Source organism: Lissotriton helveticus, assembly GCF_964261635.1.
Source record: "Lissotriton helveticus chromosome 1_1 unlocalized genomic scaffold, aLisHel1.1 SUPER_1_unloc_4, whole genome shotgun sequence".
Taxonomy (NCBI): domain Eukaryota; kingdom Metazoa; phylum Chordata; class Amphibia; order Caudata; family Salamandridae; genus Lissotriton; species Lissotriton helveticus.
In genome coordinates, this window is record NW_027611681.1 from 5,477,502 (window position 1) to 5,501,334 (window position 23,833).

At 53.1% G+C, this 23,833-nt stretch overlaps 1 long non-coding RNA gene across 1 annotated transcript; it reads right to left on the bottom strand.

Moving 5' to 3' along the window:
* Window positions 1–612: 612 nt before the first annotated feature.
* On the bottom strand, window positions 613–19,030 carry LOC144806027 (uncharacterized). The gene is made up of 2 exons (XR_013605656.1): window positions 18,933–19,030; window positions 613–677 (listed from the first exon to the last, which is right to left on the bottom strand). It is a non-coding gene; the product is annotated as an uncharacterized LOC144806027 (long non-coding RNA).
* Between the last annotated feature and the right edge of the window lie 4,803 nt (window positions 19,031–23,833).

Here is a 23,833-nt window from a genome sequence, read left to right on the forward strand (position 1 = left end):
AACAATCCTAGTTTCAAAGTCCATTCGAGGGAAAATCTTCTATCTTGTAGACTCGAAGGGTTTTGGCCCAGAGGATAGGTCGTGGGTGGAACAATCAGATGTTCATGCTCCCCGATTAACTAAGATTTTTCACTCGTAAACTCCTCACAAACCTCAGCCCGGAGGCTTAACCGTAAGAGGGGGTACAGTCAGGGTGCAGGAAAAAGGAATCAAAGCTCTTCTTTGTCCCGCAGTATCTGCCATTGAACCGATATTGCAAAGATCACCCGCTCGCAAAAGGTTGCGGGTGATTATACTGCGGAACCGGGCATTCTCCCCTGTACTACCAACAGGGAGGACTGCGATGGAAGTTGCCGGTCTAGTCCTGTTGCACTGGACACGGGCACGAGGTCTAGACAAGCTGTGAAGTGCGCCGGTTGATTTTAGAACCACGCACTCATCAACGGATTTTCTGTAGTCTAGCTAGATAGAAAAAGTGCAGTTTTGTGCCAGGCTTAGGGGCAGGTTAGAGCACTTCGGTGCGTCGGTTAGTTAGGTAATTTAGAACTAGAGAGAAATACTAATTTAAAGTAAATAGAGAAAAAATATATAAGGTGAAGAAATAATACTTACCCATTGAATACTTCAGTTCCTGATTTCTTCGTTGCTTGGTTGACTGCGGAAGCTCCAGAAGGTTTCTAAGGGAGAAGTAAGAAGAATTCAGAAGATAAGAAAGTAAGGCAAAGAGGGAAAGAATGAAGGAGTGAAAAACAATAAATTAACTCACAGGGTGAAAGGATGCTAAAATGTTGTTTATAATGCAGGTTACCATAGAATAAAATACTTATATTGTAGAATAGAAGAGGAGCAAAAGCCATAGGCAATCCGGGTAAGGAAATAGAGAGAGAAAGAGTAAGAAAGTGAAGAAGGAATTGAAGGAAATTAGTAATGGTGTTCTTTTCTTTTACAGCGATTTCCACTCATGCTTAAAGATAGAGAGGGAGTAAGAAAGGAATAAAACGGAGTAAGGCAGAAAGGAAGAAGTAGAGTGGAAGAGCCAGAAGGTCAGGCAGTCTCTTCTCTGTCCCATTACCCTTTCCCCCGGCTGGGTTCGCACGGCCACTACTTAACTGTTCAGTTGGTGGCTGTGGAAAAACCAGGGGTGGAATTTGAAAAATCTCATCGTTCTGCACCTAGGAGTGTCTGCACTGTCAGTATCACAACCCTTGACAACAAGCCTCACCTCCTCTGCACCCCCTGGACAGGCCTCACTTCCTCTGCACCCCCTGGACAGGCCTCACCTCCTCTGCAACCCCTGGACAGGCCTTACCTCCTCTGCACCCCTGGACAGGCTTCTCCTCCTCTACACCCCTGGACAGGCCTCACCTCCTCTGCACCCCTTTGGACAGGACTCATCTCCTCTGCACCCCCTTGGACCGGACTCACCTCCTCTGCAACACCTTGGGCAGGCTCACCTCCTCTGCCCCATGGACAGGCCTCACCTCCACTGCACCCCTGGACAGGCTTCTCGGTGAAGGATTCTCATTAAGGACAGAGGAGCCCAGAGTTCATTCCACCCCATCCAGTGCCTCTGACTCCACCCTGAGTCTCGGGGCGCTATGCACAGGCCTCGAAGAAAGACACTGCTCACATGGATAGGCGTCTCCTCCTCTGCACCCCTGGACAGGCCTCACATCCTCTGCACCCCTGGACAGGCCTCAGCTCCTCTAAACAGGCCTTTCCTTGCCTGACCCCCTAGACAGATCTCGCCTCCTCTGCACCCCTGGACAGGCCTAACCTCCCATGCAGCCCTGGACATGCCTCTCCTCCTCAGCACCCCTGCACAGGCCTCAGCTCCTCTGGACAAACCTCTCCTCGTCTGTCACAATGGACAGGCCTCTCCTCTTCTGCACCCGTAGACGGGCCTCTCGTCGTCTGACCCCCTGGACCGGCCTCTCCTCCTCTGTACCCCTGGACAGGCCTCTCCTCCTCTGCTACCCTGGGCAGGCCTCACCTGCTCTGTACCCCTGGACAAGTCTCACCTCATCTGCACCCCTGGACAGTTCTCTCCTCCTCTGCCCCCCTGGACAGGCCTCCCCTCCTCTGCCCTCTGGACAGGCCTCTCCTTCTCTGCACCCCAGGACAGGCCTCACCTCCTCTGCCCCTGGACAGGCCTCACCTCCTCTGCACTCCTGGACAGGAACTCCTCCTCTGCCCCCTGGACAGGCCTCTACTCCTCTCCTCCTCTGGACAGGCCTCTCCTCCTCTGCATCCCTGGACAGGCCTCTCCTCCTCTGCACCCCTGGACAGGCCTCACCTCCTCTGCCCCCTGGACAGGCCTCTCCTTCTCTTCCCCCCTGGACAGGCCTTACCTCCTCTGACCCCTGGACAGGCCTCACCTCCTCTTATCCCTGGACAGGCCTCTCCTCCACTGCACCTCTGGACAGGCCTCACCTCTGCTGCACCCCTGGACAGGCCTCTCTTTCTCTGCTCCCTGGACAGGCCTCACCTCCTCTGCCCTCTGGACAGGCCTCTCCTCCTCTCCTCCTCTGGACAGGCCTGTCCTCCTCTGCACCACTGGACAGGCCTCACCTCCTCTGCCCCCTGGACAGGCCTCACCTCCTGTGAACACCTGGACAGGCCTCGCCTCCTCTGCACCACTGGACAGGCCTCACCTCCTCTGCACCCCTGGACAGGCCTCTCGGTGAAGGATTCTCGATCAGGACAGAGGAGCCCAGAGTTGATTCCACCCCTCTAGCGCCTCTGACTCTGCCCTGGGCCTCCAGGCGCTATGCACAGGCCCCGAAGAGAGACACTGCTCCCCTGGACAGGCCTCACCTCCTCTGAACCCCTGGATAGGCCACGCCTCCTCTGCACTCGTGGACAGGCCTCCCCTCCTCTGCACCTCTGGACAGACCTCTCCTCCTCTGCCCCTCCTCTGGACAGGCCTCAATTCCTCTGCTCCTCCTCTGGACAGGCCTCACCTCCTCTCCTCCTCTGGAAGGGCCTCTCTTCCTCTGCCCCTTCTCTGGACAGGCCTCTTGGTGAAGGATTTCATTTTGCATTTTTCACCCCACCCTTCCCCCACGCAGACAGGAGTAAGAGTTAATACCTCACCTACTTCCCAAAGTTATTTCCATTATTTCATGTAAGGCACTGCTTCCATCTCAAATTTCGAATGACAATTGAATTTACTACAAAAGACTAAAATAATCCCGGAAAAGAAGATTTATCCTAATGTGATTTGTGCAGATTCAATAAAGTGCAAATTCTTACTTCTTCTTAATTTTCCACTTCGAGTTTGAATCTAGACACGGAGAGGGTCCCAGATTTGTATACCTTTATTACGCCGATTCCTCCCTTTTTGCCTATATATGGCTGTTTCTAGACATTGCTAACGACCTACCAAGCCATTGTTGATAAGTCGGTGCATTAGCATCCACCCAGGCAGCCGCAATACACATCTGTAAAACCGCCATAGAAATCAAAATCAGTTCATGCCCTGCCCTACGCCGATTAGTCTCAAAAGTCCAGAGCAGGATTACACACTCAGGGGCTGAGTCTGATGCGGGTTGGAAATGCTTTCTGACCAAATCGGGTTGGAAATGGTTTCCGACCCACTCGGATCGGGAGAGTACGATGCATCCGGATGCCTCCAGATACGATTTGGTTGAGCACATGTTCCTAACCCCATCAGAATCAGGTCCTGGTGGGAATGCTTTCCAACCCGCATCAAAATCAGCCCCAATGTGTTAAAACTTTATGATATCTTTATAAAATTTCTGCAAAACCTGACATGATGCAAAAATATGAACACTCTAGCGCCCCCCCATTTCGAGATTTTGTCAGGTGTATAATACAAAAAGAAACACGTTTTATAAAACTGTGCCTGTGACCTAGCAGATATCAAAACCGACTGCAATAAGTCATGAGCATAAAAAATGTCTCGTCGGACACTCTTACCTTCACCTTTCATTTTTTGGAGGTTTGTCCATAACATCTGGGAGGGCTGCTTACTTGTACTTTGGGTTATCCTTTCAATAATTTAAACTTTCCCAAATTTAGCCTGTCCCCCTCCTTTCCATTCAAGAAGATCTCTCATTTGAAGAAATTTAAATAAATCCCGCCAATTCAAAGTAAAATCTTCTTTCAGTTCTTCGAAGGATCGAAGACCAGTGGGGGAAAAGAATCAGCCAATTCTATTTACTCCCGCTCTCCTGCATTTTCCCATACAAGTGTCTCTAAATACTTCTGGGAGTGTAAACTTATTATTTACGGGTGTGTGAAATGATAATCTACCAATGCCACATGCTCTCCGCATGGCACTGCATTTTTTAAAAACACTCAAGATGGTCTTGAGTCGGACTGTCTTGCAGTAGCTGTCATGCAACTGATGCCACAGACAGCCACTGGTTTCTTTCCTTAATATAAGTTCAAAGGGGGAGGGGATCTTATCCATCTGCCCATTGTCCCTCATCATTCTTTAGCTCACTACGCCACCTCAGTGCAGACATGGCCATATGCAAATCAGTCTGACCCTATGCCTCATGGGAACAGTCCAGCCCGAACTGCCAAGCCATGTCTTCCCTGGACCGGAAGCAAGCATCCTAGGACCGGTTTCTGGTTAATCAGCTGTCATCAGCCATGCTAGCTTGAATCCAGTGGCAAAGTGAGCACGGGAGCCACGTCTGGGCATACCCTGCCAACTTACGGCCAACAAAGCGATACCAAAAGGGATGATGGACGGAGTGTTGAACATTACAAGCACTCACTCCCAGTCAACTGATCTGGGTTTAATCCATCATCATTCTTTAGCTCACTCCGCCACCCCAGTTCAGACATGGCCATATGCCCTGAAGGCATGCCAAAGGCAAGCCAGTCTGCACCCATCCATGCATGGACGATGCCCAGTGACAGGAACCCTGGTCCTCTCCACTCCCGCTACTACCTACTGCGACCCTCCGTGCCCTCAACCCCAGCCACCCTTCCACAAGCTGGTGCCTCACTGCCCCATACAACATCGAGGGAGCGTTCTCTTGCGCTTCCTGCAAATTCTCATGCACTTACCCACACCCAACACTCACCTCATCCGCACCAGCAGCACCCAAAACCCCACTCTCTCGTAAGGGCTGAGTCCGGCCTCCACTTGGGAGAAAGTGAAACCCCTGGTAAGGGCTGAGTCCGGCCTCCACTCGGGAAAGAGTGAAACCCCTGGTAAGGGATGAGTCCGGCCTCCACTCGGGAGAGAGGGAAACCCCTGGTAAGGGCTGAGTCTGGCCTCCACTCGGGGAGAGTGAAACCCCTGGTAAGGGCTGAGTCTGGCCTCCACTCAGGAGAGAGTGAAACCCCTGGTAAGGGCTGAGTCTGGCCTCCACTCGGGAGAGAGTGAAGCCCCTGGTAAGGGCTGAGTCCGGCCTCCACTCAGGAGAGAGTGAAACCCCTGGTAGGGGCTGAGTCCGGCCTCCACTCGGGAGAGAGTGAAACCCCTGGTAAGGGCTGAGTCCGGCATCCTCTCGGGAGAGAGTGAAACAACCGGTAAGGGTTGAGTCCGGCCTGCACTCGGGAGAGAGTGAAAACCCTGGTAGGGGCTGAGTCCGGCCTCCACTTGGAGAGAGGGAAACCCCTGATAAGAGCTGAGTTGGCCAAACTTTTTAGCGTTTCAAGCCTCATCATAGTTTTCGTTCTTACTCGAAGGAATAGACAAAATGTAACCTGATTTCTTGCGCTACCAGTCAAGACCATTAGTAGTTGAAACAATTCCATGGAAGGCAGCTCCATAGAGACAACCCCGTTTGGCTGAAGAATAAAGAACATGATTCATGAATATTATTGTTCAGTTCCTATAACTTTCTTTCACATCCAGATGACTTAACCTGGGGCATTGAACTATTGAAGGCGAGGGAGAGAAATGTTTAATGAAACTCTTTAGGGAATGTATCCTTGTAGCAGTGTCTAGAATTGGGTGTAGCTAAGGTGTTAAAAGGTTAGCGTTGAACAAGTGACTTCACCTAATCACCTTTATTTTACAGCCTAATTTTAAGAGAGCCAGTATAGAAGCAGAAACCCTCACAAAAGCAGAATATATAGAGAGAGAGAGTTCTAAGTTCACCAAACAGGGTAAAAAAACCTAATCCTTCAAAAGCGGGGGAAGTTTTACGGGGAACTCAAAACTTAGGTTCCATCTGAATATTATGTATGCTTTCTTTTTGAAATCTCGCTCCTCGCAGTTCCTATCCCCTAAGCCCCTTTCCCTCGCCTGGCCACTCCAATACTCTGTGCTAATACAGCATTCAGAGTTGGTGGTGCCTGGGGGTGGATCTCTCGATCTTACTACAGACCCCAAGGAAGAACTGATTGAGAGAAAGACACCACTGTCCTCCCACTGCTAAAGAAACCCCCTCAAACCCTTTAACGCTCGCCAAGCACAGGCCGATCTCCCTGCTACCATTCCTGGTTTACATCCTAGAGAAAATGGTCAACAGACACTTTGTTGAATACCTCAAGGACCACCAGCTCCTCAAAACCACTCAGTCTGGTTTGAGCCCCAACCACAGCTTGGAAACTGTCCACATCCCCGCCATGGATGACATCCGCATGACTCTGGACAGAAGAGACTTGGTGATTCCATTCTCCTGGTCCTCTCTGTAGAGTTTGAGAAAGTCTCCCATCCCATCCTTATTCATCGCCTCCAGGAGATCAGAATCCAACGAGACGCACTCCGATGGATCTGCTTCTTCCTGATTGGAAGAACCAAGTCAGTCATCCTGTCACCGTACACATTTCATGCCGGTGGCTATGTCTGCTGAGTTCCACACAGATCTTCCTGGAGCTGTTCAATGCATACATAATCCCTTTAGCTAGAATCATCCCCTCTCATAACATCAACGTTCTCTCCTACACTGACACACAACTGTCTCTCATGGTCAAGACGCCCAGTACCCGGATGAAGTTTTATTCCTGTGTGACTGGAATTGCCCACTAGATGAAGATAATCTGTCTAAAACACTGACGGACTTAAACCGTGATCTTCGGGAAAAGCACGTCAGCGTGGGACTCCACCTGGTGGCTACTAAAGACAGGACGAACATCTACCCTCACCACCCATGCCAAGAATCTCAGGATCGTCATAGACAGCAAGCCTTGACCCACCAGATCAACACCCTTGCCTCCACCTGCTTCAACTCCCTCCACATCCTCTGCAAGACCTTACAGTGGATCCTCACAGAATGCAGAAAGACCGTCACCCGTACACTGATAACGAGCAGACTGGACTACGGCAACGCCCTCTACGCCGGAATCAACAAAACCCTGCTACACAAACTCCAGACCAACCAGAACACCTCAGCCAGACTCGTCCGCTGAATCATATTCCAGTATGGGCACCCTCAAGTTTAGAGATGTACAAATAACAGTTTTGTAAATTGGCCATTGTGACAGAAATTCACAGATGAAAACGTTGTCACAAATGGCATTTTTGTCCTACTCATTTTCAATATTTCGTTATTTCAACAGTCAGCATCTTTGGGAAAATCTTGAGGGATCTACACATATGACTTCTTTGTGAATTCTCAGTTTTGTCTCCTTTCAGAAATCGAGTTAATCAAAAATGAAAACGGACACTTGTAACACTTCTTGACCATTGGCTAAGAAGAATATTAGAATACCCTCAAAAACTCAATGTTGTATGGAATGCGGTATACATGTTTCCTCGGCCCCACATTGTAGTTATGGCAGTTATCATAGGATATTCCAATAAGTATTGATTGCCAGCCTCACCCAGAGGCACCTCTGGTCTAAAGTGCAGTGTCCAGAGATGAAGGGATATCCCTCAGAAAAGTGTGAAATCAAATGGTTGAAAAAAGGAAAATATGTTAAAAAGGGAGAAGACACCCAAAGTTTTAATGAGGGGTGAATTTCCACTGTAGTAAAATAAGCTTATACTTCAAAGAGATCAAGTTACTGGATCTAGGAGTATAATGGTAGAGTTGTCGACATGTTTCAGCTCCTTTGGCCCGAGGGGTCTATGGAGCTTTCGTCAGGACTAACAAACAAGAAATGTTACTCACACAATTTGTGCAGTATTTTTGTGATGTGGTCGTTTTCTGACACTTGATTAAGAAAACCGTTCCTCCAAATTCTGTAATAAAAAAGGAGACATACATACACAAATACACACTGTTCATTTGAATTGTATTGCGCTCATAAGAGGCTGGAAAAAGGAAAATTTCTACTTCTTCAAAAGTAAGCGTTATGTTACGAAATCTGTTAAAGGAAGGTTTCTATACAATGGATTAAGGTAGACATGCTAGATGTGGACCCCAGGTGTTAGGTCTCAGTTTACAACAACGCATAATTTAGCTGGTGATCTAATAATATGCGTGGCAATAAGTATGAAGACGTGCTCTTAACAACTAAGTACTCATTTGTCCACTGTTTTTCGGGTACTATTTAAACAGTAGTTACTCAACAAGCACAACTCGATATAGAACAGTAATAACGGGCCATTATGAACATATTTGGCACATTGGCTCATGGACAAGGTCTTTTGGTGGGAGACCCAAAGCTTCGTAGATAACCGAAAACAAGTATATTCTGGTTCACCCCCTAAAGTAGTGAAATGAGCGGGTTCTCAGGGAAACAAAGTTATGAAATAAAGTTTAAGAAATGGTAATGGGTAAGTCCTACCTGGGTTGGTAGAACTTGTTTCTCAATCAGGGGAATTCCGCTAATTATAGCCCAGAGCTGTTGGGAAAGGGGCGAATCATTATCAGTGCAGCTTGCGTGTCTTACCGGTTTTTCTCTGAAATTGTCTGCGCCGCCATTACCCGCGTGGTAAACTATTTTCGAACTTGTGCTGGCTCTGCCCCCGGATGTTAGGTGAAAGCTTGGAGCTTAGATTTAAAGGGGCTTTACTCGAGCACGTGATTGGAAAGCTTTTTTTTGTTCGTGTATTGAGAATTCTTTACGGTTCCGAGAAGCTGTTAACACAACAAAACAAGCAGTATTCTGTAACATATTACAAGGCTAGATTTTACGAATTAAAGGTACATTGGAGCCTTTGATCGATGGAAGAACCGGCTTGGTTTGATATAAGTTAAATTGGGGTATTGATGAAGGTGGTGAATGTTTTATTTTGCAAATTGGTGCCAGGCGATAGAATCATTCAGACCTTGTTCATAGGTATTAAGGCGATTTACCCACCTCTGTTCTTTTTCATACAATATTTTCTCAGAGTTGTGGGATTTCTCTGTTAACATTTCTATCACAGTCCAATGGAGCTCGTCGCAGGAATGATTCAGTTCTGTAAAGTGGGAACATAATTTAGAGGTGTTCTTTTTTAATCTAATATTGCTTTTATGTTCACCAATTCTTATTTTTATTTTGCGGCAAGTCATCCCGATATATGTGCGCTGCTTATATAATTGTTAATCAGCAGGGAGGGATGAGGAAATGAAGTATAAGCTTATTTTACTACAGTGGAAATTCACCCCTCATTAAAACTTTGGGTGTCTTCTCCCTTTTTAACATTTTTTCCTTTTTTCAACAATTTGATTTCACACTTTTCTGAGGGATATCCCTTCATCTCTGGACACTGCACTTTAGACCAGAGGTGCCTCTGGATGAGGCTGGCAATCAATACTTATTGGAATATCCTATGATAACTGCCATAACTACAATGTGGGGCGGAGGAAATATATATACCGCATTCCATACAACATTGAGTTTTTGAGGGTATTCTAATATTCTTCTTAGCCAATGGTCAAGAAGTGTTACAAGTGTCCGTTTTCATTTTTGATTAACTCAATACTTACTCTGGGGAAAGAAACGGACACTTCAATTCCTCATCCCTCCTGCTGATTAACAATCCTTTCAGAAATCTTCAACTTTCCTGGATCCCCCCTGGGTTTCACAGTGGATGCCACCAAAAACTGGAAGAAGGTTGAGAGCACAAAAATAGGCAAAATGGAATAAAACTGTTGTAAAAAAACTGTTTTTGTCCCTACAAACTGGGAAGATGGTGACCTTAGCACAGCAAATGTTCGATGATAACATTTATAGGAAAAAAACAGTTTTCTCTGGAGCACTTTTTCCCTATTTTGCCTATTTTCTGGGTCCACTCCAGGGGAATCCAAAACCCCTGGGTACCTTTACAATCCCCAGGATGTTAGACATAAGATGGTGCCAAATTTGCCATGGGTACCTTTTGTGAAAAAAAGTTAAGTACCCTAAGCACAAACTACCCAAAATACGTTAGAAGAAAGTGCTCAGCACGTGGGGGAGGGGAGAGAGAGGGCCAGCATTTAAGGGGTCAATGTGAGCAGTTAACAAACATTTCAGGTAGATTTTTTTTCCAGAGCGAACAATTAGGGGAATTTTTCAGCACAAAACTACTATTCCAAACAAATCTGTGGAATTTGCACATTGGATCTTTCGTTAGTTGAAAGGGTTCTTTAACCCCTTCGCTGCTGGCCTGTTTCCGCCGCTGTGCGGTAAACAAAAGAACAGGGCGGGCCGTGACGAACCCCAGCCGTCATCCGCACACGAGCACCGCGGAGCGTGGCGTCTGGGGTTCGTCACCAGCATGCAAGGGGTTAAACATGAGGCTCCTCGTTTGATCGGAGTTAATTAAAAGGCAGAAGTTACACAACATTGTGAAGACAGAGGCAACATTGAGCACAGGGGGGCAGTAACATTTGTTGTGCATGCACATGCAGTTTATGCCTTTGAAATGTTTTATTGATGGGTGAACTTTGGTCCTATAGATGCCGGTACTACGCTTTCCACTCCTACAAAGATGCAGCCGTTCCGACTCAGCCCCAAGCATATCACGACCCGGTCAACCCTTTCACCCGTCCAGTTCACAAGATTGGTTTGTTGGTCACTTAGCCCCCACATACCTCAGAATGTCAGACAGGGTTCCCTAAAGTGGGATCACCTGATACCGTCCTGGCTCGGTACACACAGTATCCTATATAGGTGGCTCAGACAGTATGTATTGCAGAACAAAGCAGGCAGAGCGGGTCGAGTCGGACCTGTACCACAGACACAGGGTTCCATACGAGCAATCTGTCCACGGACTATAAGAGCCACTACGGGCAAAGTGCCCGTAAAAAGCAACAAAACTGCCTTCTGGATCGCTTGCAACACCAACCAGAGGAGCAGCATTGTGGCGATGAGACGTCCCCTTGAAATGGTGCCATCTTCAGAGGCGTACAACTCCTGGGAAAGTATGTACACTGCTACGCAAGGCACACCCTCATGGGCAGTACTACCTGATGTACTAAGGAAAGTACAAATGAGTACAAGGCTGCACCCTCCCTAGATCTAGGAATGAGATGAGGTATCACCCGTACTTCCCATGGCACGCCGTCATTGGTGGTACTACCTGATGTACTAAGGAAAGTACAAATGAGTACAAGGCTGCACCCTCCCTAGATCTAGGAATGAGATGAGGTATCAACCGTATTACCCATGGCACGCCGTCATGGGCGGTACTACCCGATGTACTAAGGCAAGAACAAATTAGTACAAGGCTGCACAAGCCCTGGATCTAGGAATGAGATGAAGTATCAACCGTACTACCCATGGCACGCCGTCATTGGTGATACTACCTGATGTACTAAGGAAAGTACAAATGAGTACAAGGCTGCACCCTCCCTAGATCTAGGAATGAGATGAGGTATCAATCGTATTACCCATGGCACACCGTCATGGGCGGTACTACCCGATGTACTAAGGCGAGAACAAATGAGTACAAGGCTGCACAAGCCCTGGATCTAGGAATGAGATGAAGTATCAACCGTACTACCCACAGAACGCCGTCATGGGCGGTACTACCCAAAGTACTAAGGCAAGAACAAATAAGTACAAGGCTGCACCCTCCCGAGATCTAGGAATGAGATGATGTATCAACCGTACTACCCATGGCACGTCGTCATGGGCGGTACTACCTGATGTACTAAGGAAAGTACAAATGAGTACAAGGCTGCACCCTCCCTAGATCTAGGAATGAGATGAGGGATCAATCGTACTACCCATTGCACGCCGTCATTGGCGGTACTACCCGATGTACTAAGGCAAGAACAAATGAGTACAAGGCTGCACCCTCCCGAGATCTAGGAATGAGATGAAGTATCAACTGTACTACCCACGGAACGCCGTCATGGGCGGTACTACCCAATGTACTAAGGCAAGAACAAATGAGTACAAGGCTGCACCCTCCCGAGATCTAGGAATGAGATGAAGTATCAACCGTACTACCCATGGCACGCCGTCATGGGCGGTACTACCTGATGTACTAAGGCAGGAACAGCCCGGATAGAAGAGCCCAGCTCAGACCCGGGGTCCCCGGATAGAAGAGCCGAGCTCAGCCCAGGGGCCCCAGATAGAAGAGTGCAGCTCAGCCCCAAGGCCCCCGGAGTGAAGAGCCCAGCTCAGCACCAGGGGCCCCCAGATAGGAGAGCCCAGCTCAGCCCCAGGGGCCCCGGGATAGAGGAGCCAAGCTCAACCCCAGGGGCCCCGGATAGAAGAGCCCAGCTCAACCTCAGGGACCTGGTTAGAAGAGCCCAGCTCAACCCCCAGGGGCTCCATATAGAAGAGCCCATCTCAGCCCCAGGGGCCCCCAGATAGTAGAGCCCAGCTCATCCCCAGGGCCCCGGATAGAAGAGCCCAGCTCAGCCCCAGAGGCCTCCAGATAGACGAGCCCAGCTCAGCCCCAGGGGCCCCCGGATAGAAGAGCCCAGCTCAGCCCCAGGACCCCCGGATAGAAGAGCCCAGCTCAGTCCCAGGGCCCCCGGATAGAAGAGCCCAGCTCAGCCCTCCAGGGCCCCCGGATAGAGGAGCCCAGCTCAGCCCCAGAGGCCCCCAGATAGATAAGCCCAGCTCAACCCCAGGGACCCCGGATAGAAGAGCCCAGCTCAGCCCCGGGGTCCCCAGATATAAGACCCGAGCTCAGCCCCAGGGCCCCAGATAGAAGAGCCCAGCTCAGCCGCAGGGGCCCCGGATAGAAGAGCCCAGCTCAGCCCCAGGTGCCCCCGGATAAAAGAGCCCAGCTCAGCCCCAGGACCCCCGGATAGAAGAGCCCAGCTCAGCCCCAGGGCCCTGGATAGAAAAGCCCAGCTCAGCCCCAGGGGCACCCCGGATAGAAGAGCCCAGCTCAGCCCCAGGGCCCCCATATAGAAGAGTCCAGCTCAGCCCCAGGGGCCCTGGATAGAAGAGCCCAGCTCAGCCCCAAGGCCCCCGGATAGAAGAGCCCAGCTCTGCTCCAGGTGCCACCGGATAGAAGAGCCCAGCTTAGCCCCAGGACCCCCGGATAGAAGAGCCCTGCTCAGCCCCAGAGGCCCCGGATAGAAGAGCCCAGCTCAGCCCCAGGACCCCCGGATAGAAGAGCCCAGCTCAGCCCCAGGAGCCCCCAGATAGAAAAGCCCAGCTCAGCCCCAGGGGCCCCCCGGATGGAAGAGCCCAGCTCAGCCCCAGGGCCCCCAGATAGAAGAGTCCAGCTCAGCCCCAGGGACCTCCGAATAGAAGGGCCCAGCTCAGTCCCAGGACCCCAGGATAGAACAGCCCAGCTCAGCCCCAGGGCCCCCATATAGAAGAGTCCAGCTCAGCCCCAGGGGCCTCCGGATAGAAGGGCCCAGATCAGCCCCAGGGGCCCCCGGAGAGAAGAGCCCAGCTCAGCTCAGCCCCAGATAGAAGAGTCTAGCTCAGCCCCAGGGGACTCCGGATAGAAGGGCCCAGATCAGCCCCAGGGGCCCCCGGATAGAAGAGCCTAGCTCAGCCCCAGTGGCCCCAGATAAAAGAGCCCAGCTCAGCCCCAGGGACCCCCGGATAGAAGGGCCCAGCTCAGCCCCAGGGGCCAATGGATAGAAGAGCCCAGGTCAGCCCCAGGGGCCCCGGATAGAAGAGCCCAGCTCAGCCCCAGGGCCCCCCCAGATAGAAGAGCCCAGCTCAGCCCCAGGGCCCCCAGATAGAAGAGCCCAGCTCAGCCCCAGGCACCCCCGGATAGAAGAGTCCAGCTCAGCCCCAGGGGCCCCGGGATAGAAGAGCCCAGCTCAGCCCCAGGGGTCACGGATAAAGAGGCCAGCTCAGCCCCAAGACCCCCGGGTAGAAGAGCCCAGCTCAGCCCCAGGGGCCCCCCGATAGAAGAGCCCAGCTCAGCCCCTGGTGCCCCAGGATAGAAGAGCCTAGCTCAGCCCCAGGGGCCCCTGGATAGAAGAGCCCAGCTCAACCCCAGGGGCCCCAGATAGAAGAGCCCAGCTCAACCTCAGGGACCTGATTAGAAGAGCCCAGCTCAGCCGCAGGGGCTCCAGATAGAAGAGCCCATCTCAGCCCCAGGGGCCCCCAGATAGAAGAGCCCAGCTCATCCCCAGGGCCCCGGATAGAAGAGCCCAGCTCAGCCCCAGGGCCCCCGGATAGAAGAGCCCAGCTCAGCCCCGGGGTCCCCAGATATAAGACCCGAGCCCAGCCCCAGGGCCCCCAGATAGAAGAGCCCAGCTCAGCTGCAGGGGCCCCGGATAGAAGAGCCCAGCTCAGCCCCAGGTGCCCCCGGATAAAAGAGCCCAGCTCAGCCCCAGGACCCCCGGATAGAAGAGCCGAGCTCAGCCCCAGGGCCCCGGATAGAACAGCCCAGCTCAGCCCCAGGGGCACCCCGGATAGAAGAGCCCAGCTCAGCCCCAGGGCCCCCATATAGAAGAGTCCAGCTCAGCCCCAGGGGCCTCTGGATAGAAGGGCCCAGATCAGCCCAGAGGCCTCCGGATAGAAGAGCCCAGCTCATCCCCAGAGGCCCCGGATAGAAGAGCCCAGCTCAGCCCCAGAGGCCTCCAGATAGACGAGCCCAGCTCAGCCCCAGGGGCCCCCAGATAGAAGAGCCCAGCTCAGCCCCAGGACCCCCGGATAGAAGAGCCCAGCTCAGCCCCAGGGCCCCCGGATAGACGAGCCCAGCTCATCCCCAGAGGCCCCGGATAGAAGAGCCCAGCTCAGCCCCAGAGGCCTCCGGATAGACGAGCCCAGCTCAGCCCCAGGGGCCCCCAGATAGAAGAGCCCAGCTCAGCCCCAGGACCCCCAGATAGAAGAGCCCAGCTCAGCCCCAGGGCCCCCGGATAGAAGAGCCCAGCTCAGCCCCGGGGTCCCCAGATATAAGACCCGAGCTCAGCCCCAGGGGTCACGGATAAAGAGCCCAGCTCAGCCCCAAGACCCCCGGGTAGAAGAGCCCAGCTCAGCCCCAGGGGCCCCCCGATAGAAGAGCCCAGCTCAGCCCCTGGTGCCCCAGGATAGAAGAGCCTAGCTCAGCCCCAGGGGCCCCTGGATAGAAGAGCCCAGCTCAACCCCAGGGGCCCCAGATAGAAGAGCCCAGCTCAACCTCAGGGACCTGATTAGAAGAGCCCAGCTCAGCCGCAGGGGCTCCAGATAGAAGAGCCCATCTCAGCCCTAGGGGCCCCCAGATAGAAGAGCCCAGCTCATCCCCAGGGCCCCGGATAGAAGAGCCCAGCTCAGCCCCAGGGCCCCCGGATAGAAGAGCCCAGCTCAGCCCCGGGGTCCCCAGATATAAGACCCGAGCCCAGCCCCAGGGCCCCCAGATAGAAGAGCCCAGCTCAGCTGCAGGGGCCCCGGATAGAAGAGCCCAGCTCAGCCCCAGGTGCCCCTGGATTAAAGAGCCCAGCTCAGCCTCAGGACCCCCGGATAGAAGAGCCGAGCTCAGCCCCAGGGCCCCGGATAGAACAGCCCAGCTCAGCCCCAGGGGCACCCCGGATAGAAGAGCCCAGCTCAGCCCCAGGGCCCCCATATAGAAGAGTCCAGCTCAGCCCCAGGGGCCTCTGGATAGAAGGGCCCAGATCAGCCCAGAGGCCTCCGGATAGAAGAGCCCAGCTCATCCCCAGAGGCCCCGGATAGAAGAGCCCAGCTCAGCCCCAGAGGCCTCCGGATAGACGAGCCCAGCTCAGCCCCAGGGGCCCCCAGATAGAAGAGCCCAGCTCAGCCCCAGGACCCCCGGATAGAAGAGCCCCGCTCAGCCCCAGGGCCCCCGGATAGACGAGCCCAGCTCATCCCCAGAGGCCCCGGATAGAAGAGCCCAGCTCAGCCCCAGAGGCCTCCGGATAGACGAGCCCAGCTCAGCCCCAGGGGCCCCCAGATAGAAGAGCCCAGCTCAGCCCCAGGACCCCCAGATAGAAGAGCCCAGCTCAGCCCCAGGGCCCCCGGATAGAAGAGCCCAGCTCAGCCCCGGGGTCCCCAGATATAAGAACCGAGCTCAGCCCCAGGGCCCCCAGATAGAAGAGCCCAGCTCAGCTGCAGGGGCCCCGGATAGAAGAGCCCAGCTCAGCTCCAGGACCCCCGGATAGAAGAGCCGAGCTCAGCCCCAGGGCCCCGGATAGAACAGCCCAGCTCAGCCCCAGGGGCACCCCGGATAGAAGAGCCCAGCTCAGCCCCAGGGCCCCCATATAGAAGAGTCCAGCTCAGCCCCAGGGGCCTCTGGATAGAAGGGCCCAGATCAGCCCAGAGGCCTCCGGATAGAAGAGCCCAGCTCATCCCCAGAGGCCCCGGATAGAAGAGCCCAGCTCAGCCGCAGGGCCCCCATATAGAAGAGTCCAGCCCAGCCCCAGGGGCCTCTGGATAGAAGGGCCCAGATCAGCCCCAGGGGCCTCCGGATAGAAGAGCCCAGCTCATCCCCAGAGGCCCCGGATAGAAGAGCCCAGCTCAGCCCCAGGGGCTCCGGATAAAAGAGCCCAGCTCAGCCCCAAGGCCCCCGGATAGAAGAGCCCAGCTCAGCTCCAGGTGCCACCGGATAGAAGAGCCCTGCTCAGCCCCAGGGGCCCCGGATAGAAGAGCCCAGCTCAGCCCCCGGACCCCCGGATAGAAGAGCCCAGCTCAGCCCCAGGAGCCCCCAGATAGAAAAGCCCAGCTCAGCCCCAGGAGCCCCCCGGATAGAAGAGCCCAGCTCAGCCCCAGGGCCCCCATATAGAAGAGTCCAGCTCAGCCCCAGGGACCTCCGAATAGAAGGGCCCAGATCAGGCCCAGGGGCCCCCGGATAGAAAAGCCCAGCTCAGCCCCGGGGCCCCCAGATAGAAGAGTCCAGCTCAGCCCCAGGGGCCTCCGGATAGAAGGGCCCAGATCAGCCCCAGGGGCCCCCGGATAGAAGAGCCCAGCTCAGCTCAGCCCCAGGGGCCCCAGATAGAAGAGTTCAGCTCAGCCCCAGAGGCCTCCGGATAGAAGGGCCCAGATCAACCCCAGGGGCCCCCGGTTAGAAGAGCCTAGCTCAGCCCCAGGGCCCCCAGATAAAAGAGCCCAGCTCAGCCCCAGGGGCCCCCAGATAGTACGGCCCAGCTCAGCCCCAGGGGCTCCTGGATAGAAGAGCCCAGTTCAGCCCCGGGGACCCGGATAGAAGAGCCCAGCTCAGCCCCAGGGGCCCCCCAGATAGAAGAGCCCAGCTCAGCCCCAGGGCCCCCAGATAGAAGAGCCCAGCTCAGCCCCAGGCACCCCCGGATAGAAGAGTCCAGCTCAGCCCCAGGGGCCCCGGGATAGAAGAGCCCAGCTCAGCCCAAGGGGTCCCGGATAAAAGAGCCCAGCTCAGCCCCAAGACCCCCGGATAGAAGAGCCCAGCTCAGTGCCAGGGGCCCCCAGATAGAAGAGCCCAGCTCAGCCCCTGGTGCCCCGGGATAGAAGAGCCAAGCTCAGCCCCAGGGGCCCCTGAATAGAAGAGCCCAGCTCAACCTCAGGGGCCCCGGACAGAAGAGCCCAGATCATCCCCAGGGCCCCGGATAGAAGAGCCCAGCTCAGCCCCAGAGGCCTCCGGATAGACGAGCCTAGCTCAGCCTCACGGGCCCCCGGATAGAAGACCCCAGCTCAGCCCTCCAGGGCATCCGGATAGAGGAGCCCAGCACAGCCCCAGAGGCCCCCAGATGAATAAGCCCAGCTCAACACCAGGGGCCCTGGATTGAAGAGCCCAGCTCAGCCCCGGGGTCCCCAGATTTAAGAGCCGAGCTCAGCCCCAGGGCCCCCAGATAGAGAGCCCAGCTCAGCCCCAGGGGCCCCGGATAGAAGAGCGCAGCTCAGCCCCAGGTGCCCCCGGATAAAAGAGCCCAGCTCAGCCCCAGGACCCCCGGATAGAAGAGCCCAGCTCAGCCCCAAGGCTCCCGGATAGAAGAGCCCAGCTCAGCCCCAGGGACCCCCGGATAGAAAAGCCCAGCTCAGCCCCAGGGGGCCCCCGGATAAAAGAGCCCAGCTCAGCCCCAGGGGCCCCCGGATAGAAGAGCCCAGCTCAGCCCCAGGACCCCGGATAGAAGAGCCCAGCTCAGCCCCAGGGACCCCGGATAGAAGAGCGCAGCTCAGCCCCAGGTGCCCCCGGATAAAAGAGCCCAGCTCAGCCCCAGGACCCCCGGATAGAAGAGCCCAGCTCAGCCCCAAGGCTCCCGGATAGAAGAGCCCAGCTCAGCCCCAGGGACCCCCGGATAGAAAAGCCCAGCTCAGCCCCAGGGGGCCCCCGGATAAAAGAGCCCAGCTCAGCCCCAGGGGCCCCCGGATAGAAGAGCCCAGCTCAGCCCCAGGACCCCGGATAGAAGAGCCCAGCTCAGCCCCAGGGACCCCGGATAGAAGAGCCCAGCTCAGGCCCAGGGACCCCAGATAGAAGAGTGCAGCTCAGCCCCAGGGGCCCCAGATAGAAGAGACCAGCTCAGCCCCAGGGCCCCCCGGATAGAAGAGCCCAGCTCAGCCCCAGGGGCCCTGGATAGAAGAGCCCAGCTCAGGCCCAGGGGCCCCCGGATAGAAGAGCCCAGCTCAGCCCCCATGGGCCCCGCATAGAAGAGCCCAGCTCAGCCACAGTGCCCACGGATAGAAGAGCCCAGCTCAGCCCCAAGGGCCCCCGGATAGAAGAGCCCAGCTCAGCCCGGCTCCTGCAGAGATTCCCTCAAGGATTATTCAGTCTATTTCTACAAACACAGCAGAAGGTGCTGACAATCTCCTACCTGAGCAGAGACCTGTGCAGACGTCTCCAGGCTCTCTCCTCCTCCTGGGGTCCGAGGGGGCAGGGACTGATCTGGGGTCTGAGGGGGGGGGGCAGGGACTGATCAGGGGTCTGAGGGGGGCAGATCTGGGGTCTGAGGGGGGAGGCAGGGGCAGATCTGGGGTCTGAGGGGGGTCTGTAGATGAAGGTCGCTGCACAGACAGACGGGGATCCTTCCTCCTCTGCAGCAGGCCGGACACTCAAAGAGAGACAGGAAGTGATCTCAGCATTTGTTGCTGGTGCTGTCTCTGCCGCCGCTTACCCGGAAGAGGAAACCCTTCTCCCTTCCATCCCATGTGCAGCTCCGTGGGTTTCATCATCAGGTGAGGATCGCCCTCTGGTGGCAGCTGACGGAACCGCCACCTCCAGCAGTGAAACAAGCACTGGCGCCTGCAGACACAGACATGGGTGTTATGGGAAACAAGCATTGGCTCCTGTAAACACAGAGACGTAGGTGTTATAGGAAACAAGCATTGGCTCCTGTAAACAAGCATTGGCGCCTGCAAAGACACAGACATGGGTGTTATGGGAAACAAGCACTGGTGCCTGTAAAGACACAGACATGGATGTTATGGGAAACAAGCATTGGTGCCTGTGAAGACAAAGACATGGGTGTTATGGGAAACAAGCATTGGCTCCTGTAAAGAAACAGACGTGGGTGCTATGGGAAACAAGCATTGGCTCCTGTAAAGACACAGACATGGGTGTTATGGGAAACAAGCATTGCTGCCTGTAAACACACAGACATGGGTGTTATGGGAAACAAGCATTGGCTCCTGTAAAGACACAGACATGGGTGTTATGGGAAACAAGCATTGGCTCCTGTAAAGGCACAGACATGGATGTTATGGGAAACAAGCATTGCTGCCTGTAAACACACAGACATGGGTGTTATGGGAAACAAGCATTGGCTCCTGTAAAGACACAGACATGGGTGTTATGGGAAACAAGCATTGGCTCCTGTAAACACACAGACATGGGTGTTATGGGAAACAAGCATTGGCGCCTGTAAAGACACAGACATGGGTGTTATGGGAAACAAGCATTGGCTCCTGTAAACACACAGACGTAGGTGGTATGGGAAACAAGCATTGGCGCCTGCAAACACACAGACATGGGTGTTCTGGCAAACAAGCATTGGCGCCTGCAAAGACACAGACATGGGTGTTATGGGAAACAAGCATTGGCTCCTGTAAAGACACAGACATGGGTGTTATGGGAAACAAGCATTGGCTCCTGTAAACACACAGACATGGGTGTTATGGGAAACAAGCATTGGCGCCTGTAAAGACACAGACATGGATGTTATGGGAAACAAGCATTGGTGCCTGTGAAGACAAAGACATGGGTGTTATGGGAAACAAGCATTGGCTCCTGTTAAGAAACAGACGTGGGTGCTATGGGAAACAAGCATTGGCTCCTGTAAAGACACAGACATGGGTGTTATGGGAAACAAGCATTGCTGCCTGTAAACACACAGACATGGGTGTTATGGGAAACAAGCATTGGCTCCTGTAAAGACACAGACATGGGTGTTATGGGAAACAAGCATTGGCGCCTGTAAAGACACAGACATGGGTGTTATGGGAAACAAGCATTGGCTCCTGTAAACACACAGACATGGGTGTTATGGGAAACAAGCATTGGCGCCTGTAAAGACACAGACATGGGTGTTATGGGAAACAAGCATTGGCTCCTGTAAACACACAGACGTAGGTGGTATGGGAAACAAGCATTGGCGCCTGCAAACACACAGACATGGGTGTTCTGGCAAACAAGCATTGGCGCCTGCAAAGACACAGACATGGGTGTTATGGGAAACAAGCATTGGCTCCTGTAAACACACAGACATGGGTGTTATGGGAAACAAGCATTGGCGCCTGTAAAGACACAGACATGGGTGTTATGGGAAACAAGCATTGGCTCCTGTAAACACACAGACGTAGGTTGTATGGGAAACAAGCATTGGCGCCTGCAAACACACAGACATGGGTGTTCTGGCAAACAAGCATTGGCGCCTGCAAAGACACAGACATGGGTGTTATGGGAAACAAGCATTGGCTCCTGTAAACACACAGACATGGGTGTTATGGGAAACAAGCATTGGCGCCTGTAAAGACACAGACATGGGTGTTATGGGAAACAAGCATTGGCTCCTGTAAACACACAGACGTGGGTGGTATGGGAAACAAGCATTGGCGCCTGCAAACACACAGACATGGATGTTATGGGAAACAAGCACTGGTGCCTGTGAAGACAAAGACATGGGTGTTATGGGAAACAAGCATTGGCTCCTGTAAAGACACAGACGTGGGTGCTATGGGAAACAAGCATTGGCTCCTGTAAAGACACAGACATGGGTGTTATGGGAAACAAGCATTGCTGCCTGTAAACACACAGACATGTATGTTATGGGAAACAAGCATTGGTGCCTGTGAAGACAAAGACATGGGTGTTATGGGAAACAAGCATTGGCTCCTGTAAAGACACAGACGTGGGTGCTATGGGAAATAAGCATTGGCTCCGGTAAAAACACAGACATGGGTGTTATGGGAAACAAGCATTGCTGCCTGTAAACACACAGACATGGGTGTTATGGGAAACAAGCATTGGCTCCTGTAAAGACACAGACATGGGTGTTATGGGAAACAAGCATTGGCGCCTGTAAAGACACAGACATGGGTGTTATGGGAAACATGCATTGGCTCCTGTAAACACACAGACATGGGTGTTATGGGAAACAAGCATTGGCGCCTGTAAAGACACAGACATGGGTGTTATGGGAAACAAGCATTGGCTCCTGTAAACACACAGACATGGGTGTTATGGGAAACAAGCATTGGCGCCTGCAAACACACAGACATGGGTGTTATGGGAAACAAGCATTGGCTCCTGTAAACACACAGACGTGGGTGGTATGGGAAACAAGCATTGGCGCCTGCAAACACACAGACATGGGTGTTCTGGCAAACAAGCATTGGCGCCTGCAAAGACACAGACATGGGTGTTATGGGAAACAAGCACTGGTGCCTGTAAAGACACAGACATGGATGTTATGGGAAACAAGCACTGGTGCCTGTGAAGACAAAGACATGGGTGTTATGGGAAACAAGCATTGGCTCCTGTAAAGACACAGACGTGGGTGCTATGGGAAACAAGCATTGGCTCCTGTAAAGACACAGACATGGGTGTTATGGGAAACAAGCATTGCTGCCTGTAAACACACAGACATGGGTGTTATGGGAAACAAGCATTGGCTCCTGTAAAGACACAGACATGGGTGTTATGGCAAACAAGCATTGGCGCCTGTAAAGACACAGACATGGGTGTTATGGGAAACAAGCATTGGCTCCTGTAAACACACAGACGTGGGTGGTATGGGAAACAAGCATTGGCGCCTGCAAACACACAGACATGGGTGTTCTGGCAAACAAGCATTGGCGCCTGCAAAGACTCAGACATGGGTGTTATGGGAAACAAGCACTGGTGCCTGTAAAGACACAGACATGGATGTTATGGGAAACAAGCACTGGTGCCTGTGAAGACAAAGACATGGGTGTTATGGGAAACAAGCATTGGCTCCTGTAAAGACACAGACGTGGGTGCTATGGGAAACAAGCATTGGCGCCTGTATACACACAGACATGGGTGTTATGGGAAACAAGCATTGGCGCCTGTATACACACAGACATGGGTGTTATGGGAAACAAGCATTGCTGCCTGTAAACACACAGACATGTATGTTATGGGAAACAAGCATTGGTGCCTGTGAAGACAAAGACATGGGTGTTATGGGAAACAAGCATTGGCTCCTGTAAAGACACAGACGTGGGTGCTATGGGAAATAAGCATTGGCTCCTGTAAAAACACAGACATGGGTGTTATGGGAAACAAGCATTGGCGCCTGTATACACACAGACATGGGTGTTATGGGAAACAAGCATTGCTGCCTGTAAACACACAGACATGTATGTTATGGGAAACAAGCATTGGTGCCTGTGAAGACAAAGAAATGGGTGTTATGGGAAACAAGCATTGGCTCCTGTAAAGACACAGACGTGGGTGCTATGGGAAATAAGCATTGGCTCCTGTAAAAACACAGACATGGGTGTTATGGGAAACAAGCATTGCTGCCTGTAAACACACAGACATGGGTGTTATGGGAAACAAGCATTGGCTCCTGTAAAGACACAGACATGGGTGTTATGGGAAACAAGCATTGGCGCCTGTAAAGACACAGACATGGGTGTTATGGGAAACATGCATTGGCTCCTGTAAACACACAGACATGGGTGTTATGGGAAACAAGCATTGGCGCCTGTAAAGACACAGACATGGGTGTTATGGGAAACAAGCATTGGCTCCTGTAAACACACAGACATGGGTGTTATGGGAAACAAGCATTGGCGCCTGCAAACACACAGACATGGGTGTTATGGGAAACAAGCATTGGCTCCTGTAAACACACAGACGTGGGTGGTATGGGAAACAAGCATTGGCGCCTGCAAACACACAGACATGGGTGTTCTGGCAAACAAGCATTGGCGCCTGCAAAGACACAGACATGGGTGTTATGGGAAACAAGCACTGGTGCCTGTAAAGACACAGACATGGATGTTATGGGAAACAAGCACTGGTGCCTGTGAAGACAAAGACATGGGTGTTATGGGAAACAAGCATTGGCTCCTGTAAAGACACAGACATGGGTGTTATGGGAAACAAGCATTGGCTCCTGTAAACACACAGACGTGGGTGGTATGGGAAACAAGCATTGGCGCCTGCAAACACACAGACATGGGTGTTCTGGCAAACAAGCATTGGCGCCTGCAAAGACACAGACATGGGTGTTATGGGAAACAAGCA